Here is a 25,425-nt window from a genome sequence, read left to right on the forward strand (position 1 = left end):
ACTGAGCCACCCAGGCGCCCCCCTCTGAGAATGGTCTTGCTGGTGTGAACAGAACCACTGATTTGACAGTCAGAAAGCAAATCATGTTCATTATGTGCCTGGCAGAAAAGGAGCTCAGACACGAGGAACTGTTTGCTCTCCCCTGTGGTGCCCCCAGAACCATGATGGCCCATGGCAAGTGCTCAGTAAATATTTCCTTAATGGAAGACTGGCCTCCATCATGGAGAACTTCCTAATAAGTATGCTGGTTTCTGCTCAATTTAGGATCCTTTTCTACAACATTCTGATATAGGTTCACCCAATTTATCTTGAATACAAAGTGATGGGGAAAAGCTCACCACTTCCAAAGGTGATGTTTCACTTTAGTTGTAGACCAATTTTATGATTAAAAAGTGTTTCCTTCTATTGACATTAAAACCTCACGACAGGTTAGATATGTCCAGCCTTCTCTTCTCCCTCCGCCATCAAGAACATAGACCTAGTACCTTCTCCATGTGACATGACCAAGAACTATCAGAGGAGAGCCCCTTCCCCCCACCCCGGCCTGCACCCTAACCAGGATTGATCTCCGTCCCTGCATTTCCAAATCCTGGCTGCTCTCACGCCTGCCCACGTAAGCTCTCTGTCAAAACCTCTGTAAAATGGTTCAGCCTGAACTGAATGTTTTAGGGCTGCTGTATTTCTTGTTCTGGTGAAATCGGGATGGGCAGCTTCATCCCACTGTTCATCTCACTGTCAATAGATAACACTGTGAGTCTTGTGTCCCTTTTTTCATGGTCTTGTTGGGGTGCGGTTCACTTTCTTCCAGACGCAGTGAATCTGCACTTTCCTCTGTTACGTTTCATTGGATTAATCTCTGAATGTTCACAATTTTTGCATCTTCATTTTATTGACGGTACCGTGTCTGCACTCCCACATGTGTGTTGGGCATCCTCGCCTCTCCCGGCACCTTCTCTGAGGGGGGATTTCCTTCCCTCTCTATACTCCTCTCCCCCCAGGCTGCCATGGACAGCTCATTTATCTGTTTATTCATTCATCCAGCAGATATTTGTTACATGCTTATTATGTGCCAGGCGTTTTTCCACTTTATTGCCGGCAATTAAAATTAAGCCTCCTACTACCTTGTTTTTAGACGTACATTGATCCACAAATCAATCCTCTTTTGGAGTCTAGAGTGGGGCCACTTAGCGGGTGATGTGTGCCCCAGGGCTGTCTGCGAGCGCTTTGTGACTAGTGTGTCACACGCTCAGCACAGAACCAGACTCGTAGCTTTCAGAAAGTTTTATAGTAATTTGACAGAGTGATTCTAGGTCAGCGAATGTAATAGTAAAAAGCTTGGCTTGCGTTTTGTATGCATTTCTTTTTGTAATTTGATTTTTCTAATTTATAAAATTAGCAGGCCAGGGATTTTTAAAACCAGTAACTAGCAATCAAACGTAATCTGAGCTGGTCCCTTGCCACAGAGTCTGGGGACTACTGGTGCAGAAGAACATCCCCTGACGGAGAAGTCAAGTGTTTTCAACAGCCTTGGGTGATGTGAGTTTGCCGTTCTGTGTTAACTGGAGCTCGAAACCACGGGCGTCAGAGTTACCGGGGGTGGGGTGGGGGTGGGGAGCTGTTCGTGCCACAGGCAGGCTGACCCGGGGGTAGGGCCTGGGCCAGCCCATTTCCCAGGGCCTCCCTCTGTTCGCCTCTCTTGGGTGCCCAGCACACAGCCTGACATACAGCAGGTGTTTCTGAAACATTCTGAACGACAGTGACTGTATAAAATTCAAGGTAGATTCCGTGTGTGTGTGTGTGTAGAAGCATTTGCTCGGTGATCCACTTCCTTCCTCTGCATGGGGATAGAGAGCATTTCTATCTGAAAAAGGGGCTGGCACTTTGACACTAGATGAGGGAACATTCCGGAGCACGGGACTGAGCGTGAGCCTTGTTTTACCTGCGTAGTCCACCCCTATTTCTATCTCTTCTCTCTCGTTTCTCAGCAGCAACAACAGCTCGTTCTCCACAGACCGGTCCATCTCTCGAGTTTTATGTCTGTCTGCATGCAGCATGTCATGGCCATGAGTATTTACAGGTAAGGCTCTGAGTCCATGCATGCATTAGATGAAGTACCACGGGATGTATTCCGATGTGTGCTCTCTGCAGAGGCTGCTTGGGCCCATCCTCTCTCTGTGATGGGTTTCTTTGTCTGCTTTCTCATCAGGCTCACAATGGCACGCCTGGCATGTTGCACGGTCCTTTCATTTTTCACGTTGAAACTACAAGGGCGTGTGTTTGCTCATATTACAGCAAATGAGTCCATTGCAAAAATTAGCAATTCAAAAATGTTCGTGACTTGCCTTAACCTCATAATTTTCAACGATGTTACCGTAGAAAGTGTCATGCCTTCCAATCCTGGTGGTTGAAGTTCCTCAAAAGTTATTCTTACCAATGAAGCTGAGAAGAGCATTGTGGCAATATTTCGAGTAATGAATTCAAAACCAAGTTCACTCGAAATACTGAATATAGTCAATTACAGAGTGGCAGGTTTCCTTTCAATTCTGGAGGCACCCGCTCAAATTTCTACTCTGGGCCTTCCAACAATGTATCACCCGAGCCTGAACTACAGTGGGGAGAACAATCAACATGTTGCATAACCTCTGATCTAGTATTATTTTACATTTGTTTGTGTGAAGGGAGATTTTCTATGTGTATTTAAGCGACTGAGGATTGTCAGCAAGTGATAATGTGGGTGAATGTTTCATAAACCGTTAGGATTTCCCTCCTGTTAATAAAGGACTTCATGCTGATATTACACGTAGCTGCCTGTTCATGGGAAAATAGACAGTGAACTGACTTTCAGCTGGCTTTCTCATCGTTTTGAATTCTCCACAGACAATGCATTGCTGGCTGCCCATCCCTAGGCCATTTTGCTCCCTCCTCTCTATGAATCCTTGGTCCACCATGGGATCCAGACACTTGATCTTAAAATTATAAGCACAAAATGCGCTAGCAAACTTTGCGGTGCTCATTGGCAACTTTGTGAGCTAGGAAAAAACCCTCAGCTTGCCCTTGATTTTGCATTTTGTGTCAGATCTTGGCAAGGGTTAAAAGGTTCAAGTAAATTTTATGTCTTCCCATAATTTCGTCAGGGTGAAGACATAATATTTTTCGCACTTTTCTAATGATCAACTAAATGTGACATATTTATGCATGGAGGTGCTTGCCTCTGGGCTTATTTAATATGGCTTTTAATTCTAAAGATGGTTGTATTATCATCTGTCTAGGATTCTATGTCTTCAGTAGTTCTTCCTGACTGTGGAAGGAGAATATAAATGGTAAACTGAAGATTAAAGAAAAAAAAAAGATTTGGTCAATAGATATTAACTATTTGATCATGGCTGTGACTGAAAATTTTCACTTTATGTTGGGAAGATATGGCTGTTCTTGGTGTCAGCACTTTTCTCCCTAGGTCAGAACAAATGGACTTCCTTAGTATTTTCATTATAGCAATTTTTGTTATTGAAAGTAGCAAATTTAAACACAAATAGTCCTTGTAATGTCTGGCATCTGCCATACTCTGGGGACTGGATTTAGGATGTCATTGTCCTATATGGGTCCTCAGGCTGCATGGAGAACTTAATCACGCACCCCCCCCCCCGGGCCCTCCCCTCCTGCCTGACCCTTTCCCTGCTGTGTGCTATGCAGTCTCCCTGTCTCTGCGGTGAGCGGCCATGGGGATGAGCTTCCTAGCGCCCCCCTACCCTCCGCTCAGAGTGGGTGACAGTAAATGTGTGCTGTTTACCTAAAACTCTCCAGATCCTTTGTAGGGCACCTGGATTTCATGCTGGGTCCCATTTCAGTACATGACTGTTTTGATCTTGAGTGAACATAATACACGCTGCAGGTCAGGACGCACCACCTCCCCTCCCCCCAATAGGAACATGTGTCACCTGGAAATAAAACGAAGGTGAATCTGAGACTTACCCATGCACGCCTCTGGAGTGGAGATATTTTGGGATGGGTCTAGATTAGGCCATGTTCTAGGCATCCCAGTCCACCCGGTCATAGAAAAATGAAGGACAGGAAGCTACTTTTCAGGAGTCTGAGGTCACTGCTTCAGGGACACGAAAGTGGTGTGTATGCAGGCACCTTGTCATAACTACGCTGCAATGGAAAGGTCAACAATTGTTAACCTAATCTGGCTTTTTTCTTCTTGGAAAGACTAGACACGTGTTGGATACCTGTCGCCACTTTCAGGTGTAGTTTTGCACGGTTTGTAATCCCAGACTGCTTTGGCGCTGAGGACAGGGAGCTGGGATTGAGATAGAAACGCAAAGTCAATCAACAGCCCCAAGCTGTAGACGTCTCTTTCCAATGGGATTTTGGTGATAGCCCTGTCTCTGATTGGCCACGGTACTGAGATGTGGTCTACTTGGAGCTCACACTGTACCAGGAAAAAGACACAGAGTGAATCAGAGATAAATGAGCCCACTTCCTCTGAAGACACACAGCACGAACCGCAAGCCGGCAGTGTGCTCCCCTTGGCACTGGGGAGCCCCAGGAGCACGCAACCCCCTGGTACCGCGTTTGCTAAAATCCCACAGTCTTCACATTGGGTGACTTAATGCTTAGTGTATCATGAAAGGGGAAATTTCCAAAGGATCAGGAGAAGCATTTACTCTTTCGATGAAAAGAGAAAAGCTCTGTCTAAAAGTTTCCTTTACGTTTTTCTTCATGAAAAGCAACATGGGACAAATCAGAAACAAAATCGAAACAAACACACAGAGAAGCCCATGGAGAGAACAGTCTTCGGTGTCCTGGGGAGAACCCGGAGGGTCCCAGGCACTCCTCCAGTCAATGAGGGAAAGAGAGAAGGAGACCCGTGGAAACCAAGCACTAATAAAGCAATCTGCGTGACTGCACCACCACCCAGCAGATGAGGCCCGGGGCTCCAGATGTGTTGTTTGATCTCTGCGGCTTTCTCAAAAACCAGGAAATCCTGTTCTAGTCGCTATAGTTCTAAGAAATCAAATAGCATTGACTAAATCAATTCTGTATTATTTTAGTCAAGATCTGAGTTAAGATAGAAAAAAAAAAAAAAACCACTTTCAAACACATAATGAAAACTTTTAATCTCGTTTACCATTTAATTACCAGGTTCTAAAATGTGACCATTATTTACAAAAACTTCAAGTTTTTGTAAAACTCGTGTCCTAGTGTTTGACCCACAAATATATTTATTTGTAGTTATAGCAGTTAGCTTTTACCAAAACATACTTAAGCCATTGCTGAGGGCCAGTGAGCGAGCTAGAAAGTGGACAATAGTGTCAGGTGTCGAGAACGTCTTAGAAATTCGAGTACTGGTGATTCAGTCAAACCTGGTCAGTTTTCTTTGAAAGTGGCTGCCTGAGTGTCTATGGGAATCAGAATGTGATTCTTCCATTTTACACTAAAATTAATTAAATTTTATCTTTCTTATCTAGTTATAAAAGTCACAAATGTCTGTAGCTAAAAGCAGCTTCACGGCCCTGCACCCCGCCCCCCCCGCATTTCCAGCTGACGGAGACACTTATCAAGGCAGCTTGAGGTGTTCAGACCGAGCTGTTACCCATATAATTACATCGGCCTTGATTTAGGTTTTGCTAATGAGCATACTTTTCGCTCATATAATCTAAGTTACTTTAAAGAGCCAGTGTGATTTGGAAAAATGGCTCTCAGGCATCCTTTTAAGCTATATCCTATTTGTTTCCAGTTGTGACTCGCTAACTGACCTATATATCCGAGTGACTTCTCAGTTGTTCGTGTTTATTTAATCAGCCTTTTTGGGGGAAGAGAATCTTTTTTTGTGTAAAATGGTATTTTTCCAGAGAAGTGTCTAAGGACCACCAGTTGTGGTTTCTGAAGAAACAAACTCAGCAGTGTGAGAGATTGAGAGACGGTGTCATTGGTGGGGAGGGTGTGGTAGGAAATGACCTGGGTGACTGAGCATGAGTACCGTGAAATGGGAAGGAGCTGTGTGAAGATAAGATAATGAAGATAAGATAATGATCATTTTTGGCCAAAGGGATGTTGAAGTTGGGATATGTTGTGTGGTGGCACGATATTTTTTTGAGATATTAACTAGGGATCTTCTCTGGTCCCTCGTTCAACCTCACGCAGGCTAGTGGCTGCCTCTGAGAGCATTGTCCGAGTGGAGGGACGTGAGAAGCAGGAGGCAGAGGGGCTCGGGTAAGAGCCCCACATGTCAGAGTCCACTGTGGCAGGTGCCACAGAGAGCGACCTTGGAGAGACTGGAGGAAGGTGTCAGAAGGGACGTGTGTGTGGGGAGAGGGGAGGGAACCGGCCCTGGGTGGCTGGGACTTGGGGTCGTCTGGGACGGATGCTGGCTGCTGGCTACCTGTGATCCTGGGAGCTCTTTGCAGGGACAACGGCAGCTTTCCTTCGCAGAGGCCAGATAACTAGATTGTTGTCCCCAGCATGGAATCCGGTCCATTGTTCTTCTCTAGCCCACCCAAAAGTAGAAATATTAGGAGGAGCTTTAGTTCTTCTTCCAAACTTCACATCTTTTTTTAGAGGAAAAACCACAAGTAGCCTCCTGATGGACCTCTCCAGGCACTTTTTATCCCATGCCTTTATGATCTTGCAGGAGGAGAACAGCTTATAATTTATCAGAAAGAAGGCAGGTCAGCCCTCCTGAGGGGCTGCCACACTGCTGGAAATCTCAGAAACTCCCCCCCCCACCTGGCATAGTCATAGAGCAAGAGGATGCCACATTTGGGTCACCTGGTGTGTCTAAGTGCCACAAGGCTGCAGCTGAAGGCGTGTGATGATTCTTTTGCAGTAACAAGTCACAATGGGGGACACTTTCACTTCATGCATCCTGCAGCTTGACTTGAAGTTGCTCAAATAACCTCTGAGATGTACTCTTGCAGTTTGTTGGTCTGGTTCCTGAATTAGATCTCTGACAAAAGCCTACATTTACCCTCCGGCTCCTTTCACCACTCTGCTTCTCCCTGACCACTGGGCTTTCCTTCACAAACCTCTGCTCTCTTCCCAGTATGTTTTTCCCTCAATGATTCCACCCACTCTCATGGATTTGACAATCTCCTATATCATTATTTCAAGTCTAATTTTTTTTTTTGAGTTTTTCCTCCTTATCAGACATATCCGCTTGAGCATGTAACCCCATTACTTCAAACAATTCTTGCCTAATAGGGGACTAGACATCATTGTCTCTCTGAGCCAGTACCTTCTCCTGAGGCATGGGTAGATGGACAGTTGGATGGATGGATGGATGGATGAAAGGAAGGAAGGAAGGAAAGAAAGAAAGAAGGATTGATGGAAGGATGGATGGATGATAGACAGAGACAGCATTCCTTCTTCTTATGCATATATTAAGTTTAACAGTTAACCTTTCCAGGGGCTACTGTTCCTATGACCCCACCGGGAACTGTTCTCCTCAGGTCAACAATGTTCTTCATGTTGCTAAATCCAATGTCCACTTCCCTGGAATTATCTTATTTGAACTCTCAGGAGCATTTGACGCAGCCGACCATACATTTCCTCTTAAGACCCTGTATTATTTCCTGATTCTTCTTCTGCTTTATCGGCTCCTTCTTCTGAGTCTGTTTTGCAGGGTCTCCCTCATCTTCTCAAACTCTAAATGTCAGGAAGATAGAATCTTGACCCCCTTTTCTTCTATAACAGCTTTCTCCTCTCAAGCAAAGTCATTCACCTGCATGGCTCTGAAAAAAACTTATTTGTGTATGTACATGATCGTTGTTTATATTTCTAGTTATGACTTCTCTTATGAGCTTCAGACTTGTTAATCCACTGCATAAGTGAAATTTTCACTGAGCTAACATATTACACAAGACTATTATGGACAAAAGAAAAACTCTCAGTAAAAATAAGAGTATAAATATGAAAATGAACAGAAAACCATACTCTTTAGTCCTCTCTTCCCAGTGAACAGTCCCACCATTGCTCTAGTTGTTCAAATTCCAAACTTTTCCAAGCCCTTCCTAATTCTTCAGTTGCCACTATTTCTCATGCCTGGTTGACTGCCTTTCCTATCGATTCTACTGAGTCTTCCCACCTTTCTCCGTCTCTACTACTGACATCAATACAAGATACTGTCCCCTTTCATCAGAGCTGATCCAATGGCTTTCTATATTCCTCGCTGGTCTGGTTGTATCCATGACTTTCCTCATTCCTTCATTCAGCCCGTATCTATGGAGTACCCATTCTGTGTGTGACGTGATTCTTGGTGGTGGGTATAGAGTCATGTACAAGATAATGGATCCTAGTTCAAAGAGATAGACAACAAACGGATAAGCAAATAACCAACTAGTTAATTGTCAAGGCATTGGTAAGGGCTAAGAAGAAAAATAGACCAGAGAGGTTAGTGGATAGTGATAGAAGAAAGGGCTAGATTTTGGACAGGTGTCTGAGAAGGCTTCTGAAGAAGTTTTTGATGATGACAGTGAGGAGGGAGGCATGTGGATGGCTAGAGGGCGAGGGTCAGGAGCAGAGGGCATTACAAACTCCTAAGTTGTTGTATTGACTCTGGGTTTTATTCCAAGTGGCCAAATCATGGACTATTTTGAGCAGAAGAGTTGCACTATGTGACATATTTTGAAAGGATCAGTTGGCTGACGGGTAAAGAAGCACCTCATTGTCTACAGTCCATTCAAGAAGTCATTCTTGTCCACAGTGCTATGTCATGCTCTCTGATTTTGCTATGGTTGGGCCCATTGACCTTCTTTTCTCTTCCCGGAATATGGCATGTGTTCTGGTCCCTGGCCTCCACTGAAATGCTCCTTTCCTTTGTCTTCACAGCTTCCTGCTCTTTCTGTCCAATCAGGTCTCTGCTCAGCGCTCCCCTCCAACAGGCCTCCTCTCATCTTCCCTTTGTGGTGCTGAGTCACTGTTGCATTTACATTTCTCTCACTTATTTATCTACTCTCAACTACTTGAAAGTTTGTGCTGATGCTGTTTATTCTTTCATTGAGTTTTGCATTCCTTGTTTCCCCCCATAAAATGTAAAGTCCATGAGTGCAGGGCTTTGTGATGACTCTATTTGAAGCACACGGTGGCACATAGCATGAGTGTTGAATGAATGAATGAATGTTCACCAACATTCATGTCAACCAAAAGGCAGTGTGCTGGGTTCTTGGGTTGTATACAGGGAGATATGGTTTCTGTTCCTCTTCTTGAGAAGCATATAATATAGTGCTGGAGACAGTGGGCTCATGGGTGGGTGGATAATAGGTCATTCCATGTAAGGATATAGATAAATAGATGCATGGAAGTGATGTATATCAATACAAAATCTAATCAGTAATTTATTTTAATTTGCCATCCTATACGACATTTGCTAGCTGTTAGCATAGTGCCCCAAACTGAACAAGTGCTAAATAACTATCTGTTGACCACATAAATATATTAGTAAATAAATAAATGAATGTAGTGTAAGCTTGAGAGCACCTCCAGAGTTCATCAGGTTGGTCTCTTACCCAACATATAATCCAAAGAGACCAGTCATTTATAGACAATATATCTGATTTTGGGAAAGGGTTTCTTCTAGGCCACAAAGCTGGTTGGAGAGTCAGGACTAGAACAGTGGAAAACACCTGGCTTTATTCAGAAGCTGCCGGGAACACTGTAGATGGTTTCATCACTGAGCATCACATGAGAAACCGCAGAAAGCCCGCGAGAAGGAGCAGATTTGAGCAGCGGCGTGGGAGGTAGTCTCCGAAAGAAGAGGGACGCAGGGAGAGGCACACATTAAGGCAGGATGGAAGTGTAATCATTCAGGGTGGGACTGGGCCAGCCTGGGAAGTTGTGGTCCGGGCGGCTCACAGGTGTGGAAAACAGACTCGGAGGCACACAAGCTGAGGGCTGGAAGGTCGCAGAAGAAAGGCATGGCTCCGTGGAGGAAGCCCCAAAGACCTCCCAGCGAGACTGCCCCTCACTCTATTCATGGGGACCCGCCAGCTATTGGAAAGGGACTAGGGCTAGCCCTCCCTGATGCTTTCTACGGGGCTTGCCTCGCTGTCCAGCAAGAAGAACTGAAATTATTAGCAGGGGCGAAACCTGAGACCCTGAATGATTTGAACATTGTGAACCTGGTGTTTTGAGATCTCTTTCAACTTGGTGCTTCCAGGGTACTGCCTTTGGCAGGTTGGAAGGGAAGAAGGATGGAGAAGGAGAGCCAGGCAGGTGGAGGTGAGGGCGGGACGGGGGCCGAAGCGGCCAAGGTGACATCGCCATGGTGTGTCCCACTGTGCTGCCCCACACCTCCCATCCTGCTCGCGGGGTGGCTTCTTGCTGCACGAGTGACCTCCTCTGTTGTAGGCTGCATTCATGGCTCAGCACTCGACGACACTCCCCTTCTGCTTTTATTTTTTTTTTTTAAAGATTTTATTTATTTGACAGGGAGAGACACAGCGAGAGAGGGAACACAAGCAGGGGGAGTGGGAGAGGGAGAAGCAGGCTTCCCACGGTGCAGTGAGCCCGATGTGGGGCTCGATCCCAGGACCCTGGGACCATGACCTGAGCCGAAGGCAGACGCTTAACGACTGAGCCACCCAGGCGCCCCCCCCGCTTCTGCTTTTAAAGACCAGCGTCTTCCTGAGGCAAAGCATGAGTCTGTACTTGCAGGTCCTGTGCCCCAGGATCTCACACAGGACATGGTCACTAAGTGTCTCTATTTGGTGGACTCGTTGTCCAGGGCATTTCTTTTCCCCTGTCTTCTCCTTGATGCGGGGATGTTTGAAGTGACCTGTGGTCCTGGGATTGCCACCCCAGCTCTTTTCTAACTATACAACCTGGCTTTCGGAGGCAGGTGTGGCCCAGAGAAATGATATGATCTAGAATTCTGGTTTTCCTGGAGGAGTCTCTAAGAATCAGCAGCTTGACCCTAAGCTGTTTAGTTTTCTGCTAATCATCTTTGTTTTTATTTTATCTAGGTTTTTTGTTAAGGCAACCCCAAATCTTTCTGGTGTTACAAAAAAGTAGGAAGAAAATGTTTGAGGCCATAGAAGTACAATCCTCTTGCTGCAAAATCTTTTTTTAAGGGCTTAATTGTCATTTCCTCCCTAAAGCAATGTTCTATACAAAATTTTCTCCTGCAAATTTAGCAGCACTTTCCAATGACCGTTACAGCCCAAGATACGCACTTTAAAAAAGAAAGGAAACATTCGAATAGGTTTCTTAGCAATTTTGCACAGATGTGTTTGCAATGAGCCGAGGCCTGCACTTCATCATGCATCTTTAAAGGAAGTGGTTTTGTTAGAATAATTTCAGAAAACAAAAAAAGCTCTCGCCCTAAATAATTACCAGCATTTTTGTGGTAGACAATGGAAATTAGAAATATTTTTATGACCACCTTTTAGTAACGTTATCGGTTTCTTTGTGTTATGAATTGATATCAAACATCTAGGACAGCATGTGCTATTATGGGGAACATATGAATTATTTATATTTAGCTTAAAATAGATAATCCTCTCCCGTGACCATAATCTCCATTTATGACACACATTTTTCTTCATACATAGCTCATTTAATAGGGGGAGTATAAAACTGTAAACACCAGTGGTTTCCTTTAATTACTATCCTATATTTTGAATGAAATCCTATTAAGAAAAACCTTTCTTTGCCTGCTAAAATATTTACAACTGTTGGTTAAACTTAAACCATTAAGTGGGGGAAATAATAATAGTTTTAATTTTAGTCTCAGGAAAAAACAATGAATGATCCCACTTTCTGTGGCTAGTTATTGGCCAGTTGGGTTTTAGGGCTGGAATTCCATTTCCTCCGGCTCTCTTAATCCCAGTTTTCATTTTTTTTTCTTCTGTAAGTGAACATTAGGCAGCAAAGCGTGCTGAGATTTTTAGTTTGGACAGTGGGTTTTTGAGGCTTTTTAAGGTAGAGACCCCTCTCTGTGTGCAGGTTGTGGCCAATTAGGCCCCTCCTAATGGAGTTAAGGGCCTGGGAAAGAGCAAGGGAGGAAGTGCTCTGGCCAGGGTCCCGGGCTGCACGTCCCTGACACACAGAGCTCGTGGTCAGCCACAGGGAGAATGATAGCAAGCAAGGCTGGGGACTGTTTTGGTGTGATTTATGTAAAAGTGGAGGTCCTTTTAGGGTTTCAAGGAAATTCTTGCCACGAAAACCAGAAGCAGCTAAATAAATCCTTACGAACCACCGCAGAGGTCAGAAACTGTTCCTGTTGGTTGCAGAGTTGTTTTACTTCTCTTTCAGCTTCCAAGGTAGAGGGAAGAGCGCATGGCTGGCGCAAATGTCCTGTCGACGGATGTAGGGACGGGCAACTGCGAGACGTAGGAAGGTGCCAGATGGGAGCAGTGGTGTCCCTATTTCCCGAAGCTTGGAGCTGTGAGAGGTAGACGGCCAAGGGCGGGAGGCCCACCTGCACAGTTCAGGGCAGACCTTCGGCCCGCAGCCCCACTGCTCTGCCAATGCCTCGGGCTGATCGCCTTCACAAGGCTGAGAATCTCTCCAGTACAAGTAAAAATGAACTTCACGGCTCTGTCAAACTGCCCTGTAGTGGCAGAGACCTAATGCATTGCTGGAGAACCCGGGGCCAGTCCTTGGGATTTGGCCATGACACAATGCCAAAAGAGCAACTAATTCATAGAGGACTAAACATGAAACTGGCTTTTCATTTTTTTTTCTTTTTTGACCAGGAGGAAGAGAAGCCGTGTCCTACATACTCTAGTTATTCATTCGTTTCTTTTTTTCTGAATCAGAATTTTCTTTAAGTTTTCGTTAAAATTTAGTGTTTCTGAGTGAATTTCTTGAAATTTTAGGAAGGTGGGTTGGTCAGGACAGTTAAAGTTTACTGAAAATATGATAAAAATGTATAGAATTTAGTTCCTGGCAACCAGTAAGAACGCCCTAAATTATACATAGCCAGAGAACATGAGCATATCATTCAAAAGTAAGGAAATGTAATTAATTAGCAAATAGGCAGTAAACTGGTCAAGTGGTTGTCTTAGGGCTCTCCAGAGAAACAGAACCAAAAGGATGTACATATGTATGTATGTGTGAATGTGTAGATAGATAGATAGATGGGTGGATAAGTAGATGGATAGATGGATACGTAGGTGGATGGATGGATGGATGGATGGATGGATGGATGGATGGATAGATGGATGGATGGACAGATTATGAGGAATCAGCTCATGTGATTATGTAGGCTGACATGTCCCAAGATCTGCACGGTGAGTCTGCAATCTGGAGACCCAGGAGGGCTGAAGGTGTAGTTCTAGTCCAAGCCAGGAGGCTCACAAGCCAAAGAAGAGTTCACATTTCAGTTTAGGTCTAAAGGCAGGGAAAACCCAGTGTTCCTGTTCAACAGCTGTCAGGCAGGAGGAATTCCTTTCTACTTGGAGAAGAGCCAGCTTTTTGTTCTAGTCAGGCCTTCAACCGATCAGATGAGACCTACCCACATGAGGGAAGGCCATCTGCTTGAGCTAGTCTATCCATTGAAATACTAATCTCATCCAAAATCACCCTCACACAAATACCTGGAGTAATTTTTGACCAAGTATCTGGGCACCCTGTAGCCCAGTAGATTTGACACATAAGACTAACCATCACTGTTACTCAAAAGACTCGTATTAAAAAGAAATGGTATTTTATAACCTTTAAATTTTAGAATTAAAAAATGAGTGCTCAGGTACATTGCTGATGTGACTATAAATAATAAGTCTTGTTTATTTGAGAAAATTATTTACCTGAAGAAGCAAATCGACAAGAATCTTAAATGTTCATAGCCTTTGATTCAGTATTCTTATTTTGGGGAATCTTTCTGAGATAATAATCTCAACACATGTGGAAAGATCTTTCTCATAGTGTGCTCATAATAGTAATAAAAATCAAAGATCTAAATTTTCAACAATATAAAAGTGAATAATTACAGCATGACACGTCTAGGCAACAAATGAGCAAAAATTCATTAAAATGTTTGTCAAGTTTCTAAAATGTGAAATGTGCTCACGTTAGGTGAACAAAGCACAGTATTATAATTGCTATATAAAATATGTATAAAAAAGACTAAAAAGAAAGATCTCAAAAATATTGGAAAAGTTATTTGGTAATAGTAAATTCATAGAGGGCCCTTATTTTATCTTTCATATGTTTTTATTAAAAACAAAGAACTTAATCTGATAATTCAGCTCAGTTCAACTGTTTCTTATTTTCCTATTTAAATAATATAAATAGCATAAAGCATGTGCTCAGTTTAGAGGATGCTATGTAGATAAGATAACAAAACTCCTTTACAGGATTTATTTTAACTGGAACAAAACTATTATTCCCTAACTGTTCCATTTGGCAAATAATTTTGGACTGTTTTCTGTAAATGAGGTACTAAACACCAAAGATGAAGTAACTCTGTAAATCTTTGGTTTATATTGTTAACCCATGTATTGGACATTTATACATAAATGTAGGTCAGAATATAAAGCTTATATTAGGAGTATACGGTAATAAACATTCATTACTCAAAATGTTTACTTGCTCACATGGAGAATATAGTAAAAGATATTGCAAACTAAAAAATTTCAGTTGCAAATGCTAAATCAATTTTTTCTGTCGTTAGCTTAGCTTTAATATTCTCCTGGACACGATCTGGTTCTACTGACAGTATTTAGTAATGCAAGGCTCTTCTCTGTAACTCTCGTGGACTGTCCTAAGGAAGAGAGAGGACAAAGGATCTATAGTGACAGAAGAGTGTTTTTGACAAGTTTGAAAAGTCCATCCACTTGGGAGAGAAAAAAGGATTCGAAAATGTAATCCTCAAATCAGAGTTATTCTCCTTCAAATATGTATGTACTGAATTTAGTTCTATGAGTTTTTAGACACGGTTCTTCATACAATGGCTTTTGGAAAATGCAGGGTCAGTGCTGGGGGCCCAGCTGGGTGACATCCCATTGTTACTGTGATACAGATCCATTGTCCTGGTATTCCCACCTTCTTCCCACTTAAAGCACCATCCACGAAACTGTGAAATCCATCATGGAAGCAAGTGAGGTGTGAAAAGATTAAAACATAAAATACTAACAATAATAATATCAGTAACTCCATGTAACTCACTTTGAGCCTAAGAGCAACACACGAACCGCTAACCTGTACTAAAATCTGTCGGATGCTATTATCTTAAGCAACTCTACCTACATCCTTTTCTGGCTTCTTTTAGACACAATTCCTTTTACTTTCTTTTTTTTTTTTCCAAGTAATGCAAATGTGATTCAAATTTCAAGCTTAGTATCTAATTTCATGTGTTAATTTCATAATTCTCAGCACATTTCCTTAATAATAAAGTCGTAGTCACTTCCCTATTTTAAGTTTCACATGACCCACATTTCCACAGAGAATGTCAAACATCTCAGAATATGTTTCCTGATTTGAATATCCCATAATGCTAGAGACTGAAATATATATGCATGCTTTAAGATTTGTCATGGAATCACAGTCCCAGATTTCAAACTATACCGCGAAGCTATAATGATAAAAACATTATGGTACTGGCATGAAAACAGATACATAGATCAGTGGAACAGGATAGAGAGCCCAGAAATAAACCCACAATTACATGGGCAATTAATCTTCGACAAAGGAGGAATGAATACCCAATGGGGAAAAGACAGTCCCCTCAACAAATGATGTTGGGAAAATTGGACCGCAACATGCAAAAGAATAAAACTGGACTACTTTCTTACACCATACACAAAAATAAACTCACAATGGATTAAAAACTTAAATGTAAGACCTGAAACCATAAAAATCCTAAAAGAAAACATAGACAGTAAACTTCTAGACATAGGCCTTAGCTATATTTTTCTGGATCTGTCTCCAGAGGCAAGGGAAACAAAAGCAAAAATAAACTATGGGGACTACACGAAAATAAAAGCTTTTGCACAGCAAAGGAAACCGTCAACAAAATGAAAAGGCAATCTACTGAACTGGAGAAGATATTTGCCGACAACATATCCAATAAGGGGTTAACATGTAAAGAACTTATACAACTCGATACCAAAGAAAACCAAACATATGATTACAAATGAGCAGAGGACCTGAACAGATATTTTTCCAAAGACATCCAGATGGTCAACAGACACATGAAAAGATACTCAACATCACTGATCATCAGGGAAGTGCAAATTATAAGTACAATGAGGTATCACCTCACACCAGTCAGAACGGCTAAAATCAACACAAGAAACAACAGGTGTTGGTGAGGATGTGGAGAAAAGGGAACCCTCGTGCACTGTTGGTGGGAATGCAAACTGATGCAGCCACTCTGGAGAACAGTATGGATGTTCCTCGGAAAGTTAAAAATGGAACTACACTATGATCCAGTAATTCCACTACTGGGTATTTAACCCCCCAAAACAAAAGTATTAAGGAGGGCACGTAATTCATGGAGCACTGGGTGTTATACGAAAACAATGGATCATGGATCACCACATCAAAAACTAATGATGTATTGTATGGTGACTAACATAACATAATAAAATTTAAAAAAATTTTAAAAACAGTAATTCAAAAAGATATATGCACCCCTCTGTTAATTGCAGCATTTTTTACAATAGCCAAGATATGGAAGCAACCTGTGTGTCCATTGGTAGATGAATGGATAAAAAAGATCTGGTCGGGGCGCCTGGCTGGCTCAGTCAGGGGAATGTGCAATTTTTGCTCTCAGGATTGTGAGTTTGAACCCCATGTTGGGTGTAGAGATTACTTAAAGATAAAACTTTTAAAAAAAGGAGATATGGTGTACACGTACAATGGAATATTACTCAGCCATAAGAAAGAATGAGATCTTGGCATTTGCAGCAACATGGATGGAACTAGAGGGTATAATGCTAAGTGCAATAAATCAGGCAGAGAAAGAAAAACACCATATGATTTCACTTACATATGGAATCCAAAAGACAAAACAAATGAACAAATAAAACCAGAAATAGAAACAGACTCATAAATATAGAGAACAAATTGGTGGTTGCCAGAGGGGAGGAAGGTCTGGGCAGGTGGAATAAGGGAAGGGAATTAAAAGGTAGAAACTTTCAGTTATAAAATAAATAAGTCACAGGGATGAAAAGTATTTTAACAATGTTGTATGGTGACAGATGGTGATTATACTTATTGTGGTGAGCATTTTGTAATGTATAGAATTGTCGAATCCATATGTTGTACACCTGAAACTAATATTGTATGTCAAGTCCACTTCAGTAAATAAAAAATAAAGAAAAGAAAAGAAAAAATACAAGAAAAAAGCAAGAATCCTCATGAGTCTGCTTTGATAGCTGCTACGAAAGAAAGCAGTGTATGTGTTTAGTGGATAAGGGGTTTCAGTTTGGGACAATGAGGGTTCTGGAGATGGATGGTGATCACTGCACAACATATGGATATATAGAACATCCCTGAACTGCACACTTAAACACAGTTAAAATGGTAAATATTATAGTATGTTTACTTTACCATAACAAAAATGTAAAAAGAATGAAATACTGTGTTTTAGTATTCAATAACATTTTAAAAATTAGAAAACTATAGCACATATGTATATATTTCTATAAATATATCTCTTTATTTTATTTTATTTTTTTTACTCAAGGGCACACATTCTTTCATTGCACCATGAACGTTCATTAGTGCTTTATTATGAGTTCGAGTGGACAAGACATTATAAAGGGTACATTATAAAGTTCCTACCTCTTGCAAAGGACATCTATGAATACGATCCCTTCTCAAACAGAGGCTGCCACCGTGAAAGAGATTTCTGGGACCCATCTGGCCTGCCAAGGACCCTGAGCAGAAGTCTGGGGTGTCGACTGGCCAGCTCACAGTGTATGTGAAGTGTTCATGCAAACCCTGAATCCTTCATAATCGATCGTGCCCCCTGCACTTTTATAGACCCAATGCTTTCAAGCATTTAACAACCGAATTAAAGCCAAGCTCCCCAAGTACACACCAACTTTCTCCCTTTTCATTTTGTATGTCTTTGGCACGTTCCACGGACCTCTGAGGTCTGTGCCTGGGCTCACAGAGAGCTTCCATGCAGTAATGGGAGGGTCTAGATTCTAGAACATCCATCTGCCGTTGTGGGAAACAATGGCAGCAATGAAGAAAATCTCTTTGGGCAGGCCTCACGCCGCACTGTCTTCATGTGAGTGCCTTGAAACCGCGCTGACACAGGAGACCAGAGCAGAACAATGACTATGCCTCCGAAAATCGGATCTGTGTGGCCAGACCTCTGTTGCTATGGCAACGAAAAATGCAGCTTCCTTGCCGCTCATCAAAAAATGTATTTCATTCATAGAGTATCTGCGTTTCAAGGCTGTTAGTGGAGATTAAATGAGTTCGAGCACGTGAAACACTCAGCATAGGGCCCAGCGCAAAGAAAATACATAATAAATGCTACCATTATTAATGTGAAAATCCCTTTAATTCGCCAAGGATTTATTGAATGCTTCTGGATGCTGCAGGGCGTTTTAGACAATGTCAGAATGAACGACCAAGCTGTAAAATAAAGACTCTGTTGGAACTTGCTATCTGTGGTTAGATACCAGATTTATAGCATGAAAAGTAGGACAGCAGAATCAGACAGAAAAACATGAAATGAGGAAGGAAATTGCCATAAATTGTCAGCCCTGTTAATGACATAATAGTATTTGCTGAGGACTTAGCTCTGTTTCCGGCACTGGGTGAACGCGGGGGGCGCAGGATCTCCTTCACTCTGGCGACAGTCCTTCACGCAGAGAGTGAAACTGAGAGCTGCGCAGAGTCCTCTGGCTCACCCCCAGGTCAGGGCCAGAGCAGGTGTTTACTCCAGGAGTCTGTCTCTGGGCCACGGTCACTCCTGCCGGGAAAGCGGCAGGCAGGGACCATTCCCTGCCAGGCTCAAGGTCTTTGATTAACGAGGCCGTGATGTTGTGATTTATAGTACGAAATACATATTCGGGCTTCTCCCCTGTTTCTGGCACAGAGATCCTAGCACCTTTGGGGTTTCTTAAGTGAAGAAGGTAATGGAGATGTCTTTTGTTATGTTAATGAGGCGTCTTTTGGAAGGCACTGTCTTTTAGGGGCTGGTTGCCTGGAAAAGCAACCCTGTGACTGGAGGGTTTGAAGTTTCAGATCCAGCACCCCCACCAATCTCCAGGAAGGAAAGAGGGGCTGGAAGGGGGATCTGTGTAATGGAACCTTCATAAAACCCCAAAAGGATGCGGTTCAGAGAGCTTCCAGGGAACCCCTGGAGACTTGGGGACAGTGGCTTTCTGGGGGAGGACATGGAAGCTCCAAGCCCTTCCCCCATACCTTGTCCTATGTGTCTCTTCCATCTGGCCATTCTTGAGTTACATCCTTTATGATAAACTGGTGATCCAGGGGCGTCTGGATGGCCTAGTTGCCGACTCTTGATTTTGGCTCAGGTCATGATCTCAGGGTCCTGGGATTGAACCCCGCGTTGGGCTCCCTGCTCAGTAGGGAGCTTACTTGGGGATTCCCTTTTTCCCACTCCTTCTGCCCCTCCCTCTGCTCTCTCTCTCTCTAAAATAAACAGACAAAATCTTAAAAAAAAATAACCTGGTGATCCAGTAAGTAAACTATTTCTCGGAGTTCTATGAGCCTCTCTGGCAAATTAATGGAATCTAGAGAGGGGGTTGCTGCAACCTCCGATCTACAGCCATCTGTCAGAAGCCTGGTCACACAACCTGGACTTGTAATCGGTGTATGAAGGGTGGAGGCAGTCTTGTGGGACTGAGCCCTTCACCTGTGAGATCTGACCCCTCTCCAGGTAGACAGTGTCAGAATTGAGTCGAATTGTAGGACACCCAGGTGGTGGTGAATTGCTTAGTCTTGTAGGGGGGACCTATATAGACACCCCCACACTGGAATTGGTATCAGAATGGTAAATAGGTCTTCAACACGTCCATTTGGGATATATCAAATGCATAAACAGTTCACCTGCCTGGGAGTGCCGAGCAGGGCTTTCTGCAACAATACCAGCCCCCTTGAGGTTAGTTGAGCTGAGATGTTCTGGTGTTGAGGTCACCTAAGCCCACGGAAGTGAATCATGATTGGCCTCCCTGTATTCCACACTAATAATGTTAGATCTATTTTAGTGTGTAATTGATGCTATTCTCCTGCTACTGAAATTAATTTGAGCCAGATGACCAGACTTTGAATATTCCCAGTGTTTGCTTCATTGGGTCTTTACTCAATAAGAAATACAATCGAATAGTAGATTGTTCTAATGCCCCTTCGACATTTGAATTCTTTCTTGACAATATTTGCCTCCTGAATAGAAAGTGATGTAATTATTAAAATATAAGTTTCACACAAACATTACTAGTCTTCATCCCAACTATGGCCATTGTTACCCATGTTCTGCCCATCATGGGTACTTTGGACAAAAACGAGGTCTCATGTCAAGTGTGTTTTGTTGTGGTTTGTTTGTTCATATGAGCTGTGCCCAGGTTTCTGGAGGGTGCCCTAGTTTGATGATTTCTAACTGTTCCATTCCCCCACCCCCTTGAATGAATACCAATTTCTCAATCTCCATCTTAGACTATTAAATTTGGCTTCAAATGCTAGTTTACCTATTTGTTGGAGGACAGCTTTCCCGAGTCTCTGTTGGCACAACTCTATAGATAACAGCACCAGATTTTCAAGCTATTGTGAGGATTAACAGATATAACAGGTGTGAAATTCCTATCCCAGTGTCCAAATTACAAGTTTCTGTCTGGCCTTGGAAACAACTCTGCTCGATGTGACTTCAGCTAGAGGACGTCGTCTGTGGAGAAGCAGACTCGAGACCCCACTTTATCACGCCTATCAGCTCTCGTGCTGCTGGGTTTGTGGGCAAGACGCGACTCTTTCCTTGAGTGTGTGCGTGTGTTCCCAGCACTTTACGGGTGTGCGCTCACTTCTATGTCCACAACCACTACCCTGAGATGGGTATTGTTACCTGCACCCTCCAGATGAGGCCACTGAGTCACGGGGAGGCTCCCCCCCTGCTGGAGTGGACACGAAGATGGGGATGAAGACAGGGCGGTCCTATTCCAGGGCACGTGTTTTCAGTCATCACCTTAGAGCGGCCTCGCGCACGACTGCATGCCTATTTCTATATAACTGTTTCATGTGACCCCAACGTGTAGGTGTCTCACGGTAAGTTCGGACTCTAATTCAATTGTTCTACTCCTGTCTCTGATTCCTCTACATTCTTAAATCATTAGCAAAATGGAATCCACATGCCGTTCAACTTTTCCAGTAATTTTACAGTCATTAAAGGTTGAAGAAAACGGTGATAAAACAACTCCCCTTTATTCCTCAGATTTGGCATCCTAGGTGATTATATAATAATATTTATACTGATACTCTACAATTCGTTCAATTCCATAAGAGAAACTTAAAAATATCAATGTCCTGAGATGATTATAAAATTAAACCTCTGGCTAGGGCTTCTTATCGTTAGCACCTGGGGTTCTTCTGCGGTTCTGCTGGGGCTTCCCCAGGCCTGGAGCTCTTCGCCCGCAGGGCAGAGCTCGGGAATTCCCTCTCCCCGGTAAGGCTGGATATGGCAGTCCACCTTGGGCACCTTTGGTGGGGGCCCTTGGAGGCTAGCCGACACTCCTGAGCCGGGGGGTAGGGAGGACCAGATTGCCCCCAGGGGCTCTGCCTGGGAGGTGGCCTTCGTGTATAATAAAAATTTTAATATAATCTGAGGGACCATACACCCCTTAAGCCTCTGACATCATTCTCACTTGACATCCAAATAAGGGGGCTCTTGACTCCATCTTCGGAACGGTGGAGAGTTCACCACCTTCAGTAAGTAAAATTAAAAACAGATAACTGTGTTTGAAAATTCCTCCACCCTCCCAGGCAGGTGCTGTCCTTTTGTCTCACTCTCTCTTTCTCCAGAACTTTCTGGCTCCTCTAAATTTCAGAATGGCCCCATCCACGAATTAATAAATCGCCACCCAGACACCATGGGAATCCCGCCTTCTGTTCCTGGGTTGGTGGGGAGGTGGTCCCTGATTCTCCCATTTTGGTCTGCAGGGAGACGGCTCCTCCTGGATGGACCATTCTTTGCCTGAAGGAACCCTGCTAAGACCCCGAGGACAAGTCAGCAACTGAGTATTACACGGCAGGAAGTGGTGCGGGCTCAGCAGGCACCCATGGCCACAGCCCTGGGGACATGTGGGTCACAGCCTGGGCTGAGGGATGACCATGGGGCGTCCTGCTGTCACAAAGAACGCACCTGCTGGGCCCGGCTGGAGCTGCTAGCCAAGCTGCCCGCAGAAGGCCCCTCAGGCACACCCCCCTGCCGGCCTGGCCTCGCTGCCTGTTGGTGGCTTTTCGACTTTGCTTTCAGCGCCCGGGTCCTCCCGGGCGTGTGGCCCCCCAGCATGATGGGCTGACCTCCGAGAAAAAGGTGATGACGTTTCTGGAAATAAGCAGGGCCAGTGTCAGGAGGGATTGTCCTGCTGCCACAGAACTGTCACCACTTCCTGAAAGGACACTCCCAGGCCTTCTCCCGTGCAGCCCCCTGACGGCCCAGGGTCTCAGTGCCTTGCTGAGAGTCGTGGGCGTGCCGATCCCGCACCTCTGGTTTCCTTCCCCTCCCACTGTGGGGTGCTTCCAGCACTCATTGGCAGGCACTGTGGACCTTGAGGCACGTTGTAAAGAGAATTTTTTTTTTTTAAGATTTTTTTATTTATTTATTTGAGAGAGAGAGAATGAGAGAGAGCAAGCACAAGAGAGGGGGGGAGGGTCAGAGGGAGAAGCGGACTCCCCGCCGAGCAGGGAGCCCGATGCGGGACTCGATCCCGGGACTCCAGGATCATGACCTGAGCCGAAGGCAGTCGCTTAACCGACTGAGCCACCCAGGTGCCCCTGTTCTTATCTATTCTTTTTTTTTTTTTTTGATTTTGATTTATTTATTTGAGAGAGAGAGGATGAGACAGAGAGAGAGGATGAGAGAGAGAGAGAGCATGAGAGGGGGGAGGGTCAGAGGGAGAAGCAGACCCCCCGCTGAGCAGGGAGCCCGATGCGGGACTCGATCCCGGGACTCCAGGATCATGACCTGAGCCGAAGGCAGTCGCTTAACCAACTGAGCCACCCAGGCGCCCTAGGCACGTTGTAAAGTAAATGCTTGTATTCCCCCTAATTAATATGTTGAAGCCTCACCCCCCACTGTGATGGTGTTAGGAGGTGGGGACTTCGGGGGGTGCTGAGGTCATGAGCATGGGGCCCCCATGACAGGATGGGAGTCCTTATAAAAGAGACCCCAGAGAGCCCCCTCACCCCCTTCCACTAGGTGAGGACACTGAAAATGTGTCTGTGAACCAAAAAGCAGGATCTCACCAGACACCGAATCTTCAGGCATCTTGATCTTGGACTTCAGCCCCCGGGGCTGTGAGGAATAAATAAATGTTTGCTGTTCACGAGCCACCCGGTCTGTGGCATTTTTGTTGTAGTAGCTAGAGCTGACTAAGACAGGCCTGCAGCAGTAGAGATGCACGTCGCGATGCGAGTCTCCATACGAATGGGGCACGGGTTGCCTGCACTGCACACGACTGAGGAAACAGTAGGATAAGGAATCTTCACGTTGTTTAACGATGCACCTCCGTCTTTGTCAGGGGTGGGGTGTACCAGAAATGCACGACACAGTAAAGACACAGTTATGACCCCAGTCTGGAGCCTGATCCAAGCTCGCTGGGAGAGTCCCTGGATATCTGCCTGCCTGCCTACTTTTGCTTCAATTTGTTCCCTTGTGAGCCTCCTCAGCATTCCCACGACCCTCGCTTCCAGCAAAAACGCCCACGAGCTCCCCTTCTTCCCAGGTTTATTCTACCCCTCTTTGAAGGGCTGGGGAAGTCACCAAATATTTCAGCTTATCCAATCTCTCATGGGCTGTCAGTCACAGGAACCAGAAAAGCAACAGCACGTGCAGAGCGATGTGAAAGAAAATAAACAATTTAGGTACCTCTTCTGCTCGGTTATTTTCAGAAAGTATCGGGAGATAATACCTCTGTGGATAATCAAGAGCCAATTTATAATCATAACGCCTGCTTAAGCAAATTAAAATAAGGGCATAAAGTATGGCAATCAGGAAAAATTTTACTAGGGAGCTATCACTGATGGATGCTTCTAGAAGAAATGTCGCTATGACAGGAATATTTCTGAATCCTGGTTGGTGTTGCATAAATGAGGTATTGGCTGGTCAGGTAACCTTGTCCTCAGAACTAAAGAGGAGATGAGGATTTTCTTCTACTCGTTTGGGGTCTGGGGCTGTTGGGAATTAAACTGAAAAAAAAAAACAACTGAACAGAAGGGCATACACACTTTATTGAATGTTAACATTCTTCATGTACATGGATGCCTTCATTAGGTAAGAGATGAAGACCCAAGAAGGAGACCAGCCTGAGAGCTCATGTACCATTTGAACAACTCTTTGTTGTTCAGGAGAAAAAGAGGTGTGGGCCACGGGCAATACACTGGACATAAATGGGGGGACCATGGGGGAATTAGGGTTATTTTAGTAGGTATGTTTGCACAGGTCAGTTTGGGCATCAGTAAGAATGCTATGCTTTTCTCGGTGCAGGGAAGGTGCCTTTCTCCTGGGGAAATTTTTTGTTAAGACAGTTTTTATTTTATTATTTTTTAATATTTTATTTATTTAGAGACAGAAAGAAAGAGAACATGAATGGAGTGAGCGAGAGAAGACAAGAGAGAATCTCAAGCAGACTCCGTGCTGAGCATGGAGCCTGACGCAGGGCTCAATCTCACGACCCTGGGATCAGGACCTGAGCCAAAATCAAGAGCTGGATGCTTAACCGACTGAGTCACCGAGGCACCCTTCTCCTGGGGAAAGAAGGAGGTCAGCGGTCCCTTCCTGCATCCGCAAGTGACTTCAGCCTGTGGGGTCCGACCCATCTCCAGGTAGATGGTGTCGGGGCTGGGTTAGATGGCAGCACACCTAGCTGGGGCTGCAGAACTGTCCCACGTGCCAGAGGGCTGTGTTGCAGTGAGGTATCAAGACAGAAGGACTCGCAGCAGGGGAGGGTTTTTCCCTTATAGCAACATTACCCTTAATCCTCACCCTCTCAGATCAAAACAAAACAAAGCAAAAAGGCTGTAACAGAAAGTGACACACAGCTCCAATAATGAGCTTGGGAATAAAAATTGAGGCGTATATGTCACATCTTAAAAATACAACTTCTCCTCCTCCAGAACTACATTCAGAACAGCTCTTTATTGTCTTCTTTATGCCCCATTATTTGTTCCTTCTGGTCCTCAGGCCCCACGATGCCTCACTATGATTGCCATGAGTGCATCTGCATGAAATTTTATTGCAACTAAAGCACAACGTCTTTTGCCATTTGCTTCAGTAGGATTTGATCAGTCATT

The 25,425-nt window shown here is 44.1% G+C and overlaps 1 long non-coding RNA gene across 5 annotated transcripts; it reads left to right on the forward strand.

Annotated features, from left to right (window-relative positions):
- Nucleotides 1-1,691: 1,691 nt before the first annotated feature.
- On the forward strand, nucleotides 1,692-22,708 carry LOC145721622 (uncharacterized). Of its 5 annotated transcripts, XR_014145435.1 has the most exons (6): nucleotides 1,692-1,776; nucleotides 1,986-2,077; nucleotides 6,145-6,213; nucleotides 12,250-12,388; nucleotides 20,994-21,180; nucleotides 22,072-22,708. It is a non-coding gene; the product is annotated as an uncharacterized LOC145721622 (long non-coding RNA). The 5 variants fall into 5 exon arrangements; XR_014145433.1 differs by lacking the exon at nucleotides 1,692-1,776 and having other exon boundaries at nucleotides 1,810-2,077; XR_014145434.1 differs by lacking the exons at nucleotides 6,145-6,213; nucleotides 12,250-12,388.
- Nucleotides 22,709-25,425: the final 2,717 nt, after the last annotated feature.

Source organism: Leptonychotes weddellii, chromosome 5 (assembly GCF_054177405.1).
Source record: "Leptonychotes weddellii isolate Sample4059 chromosome 5, ASM5417740v2, whole genome shotgun sequence".
Lineage (NCBI taxonomy): Eukaryota > Metazoa > Chordata > Mammalia > Carnivora > Phocidae > Leptonychotes > Leptonychotes weddellii.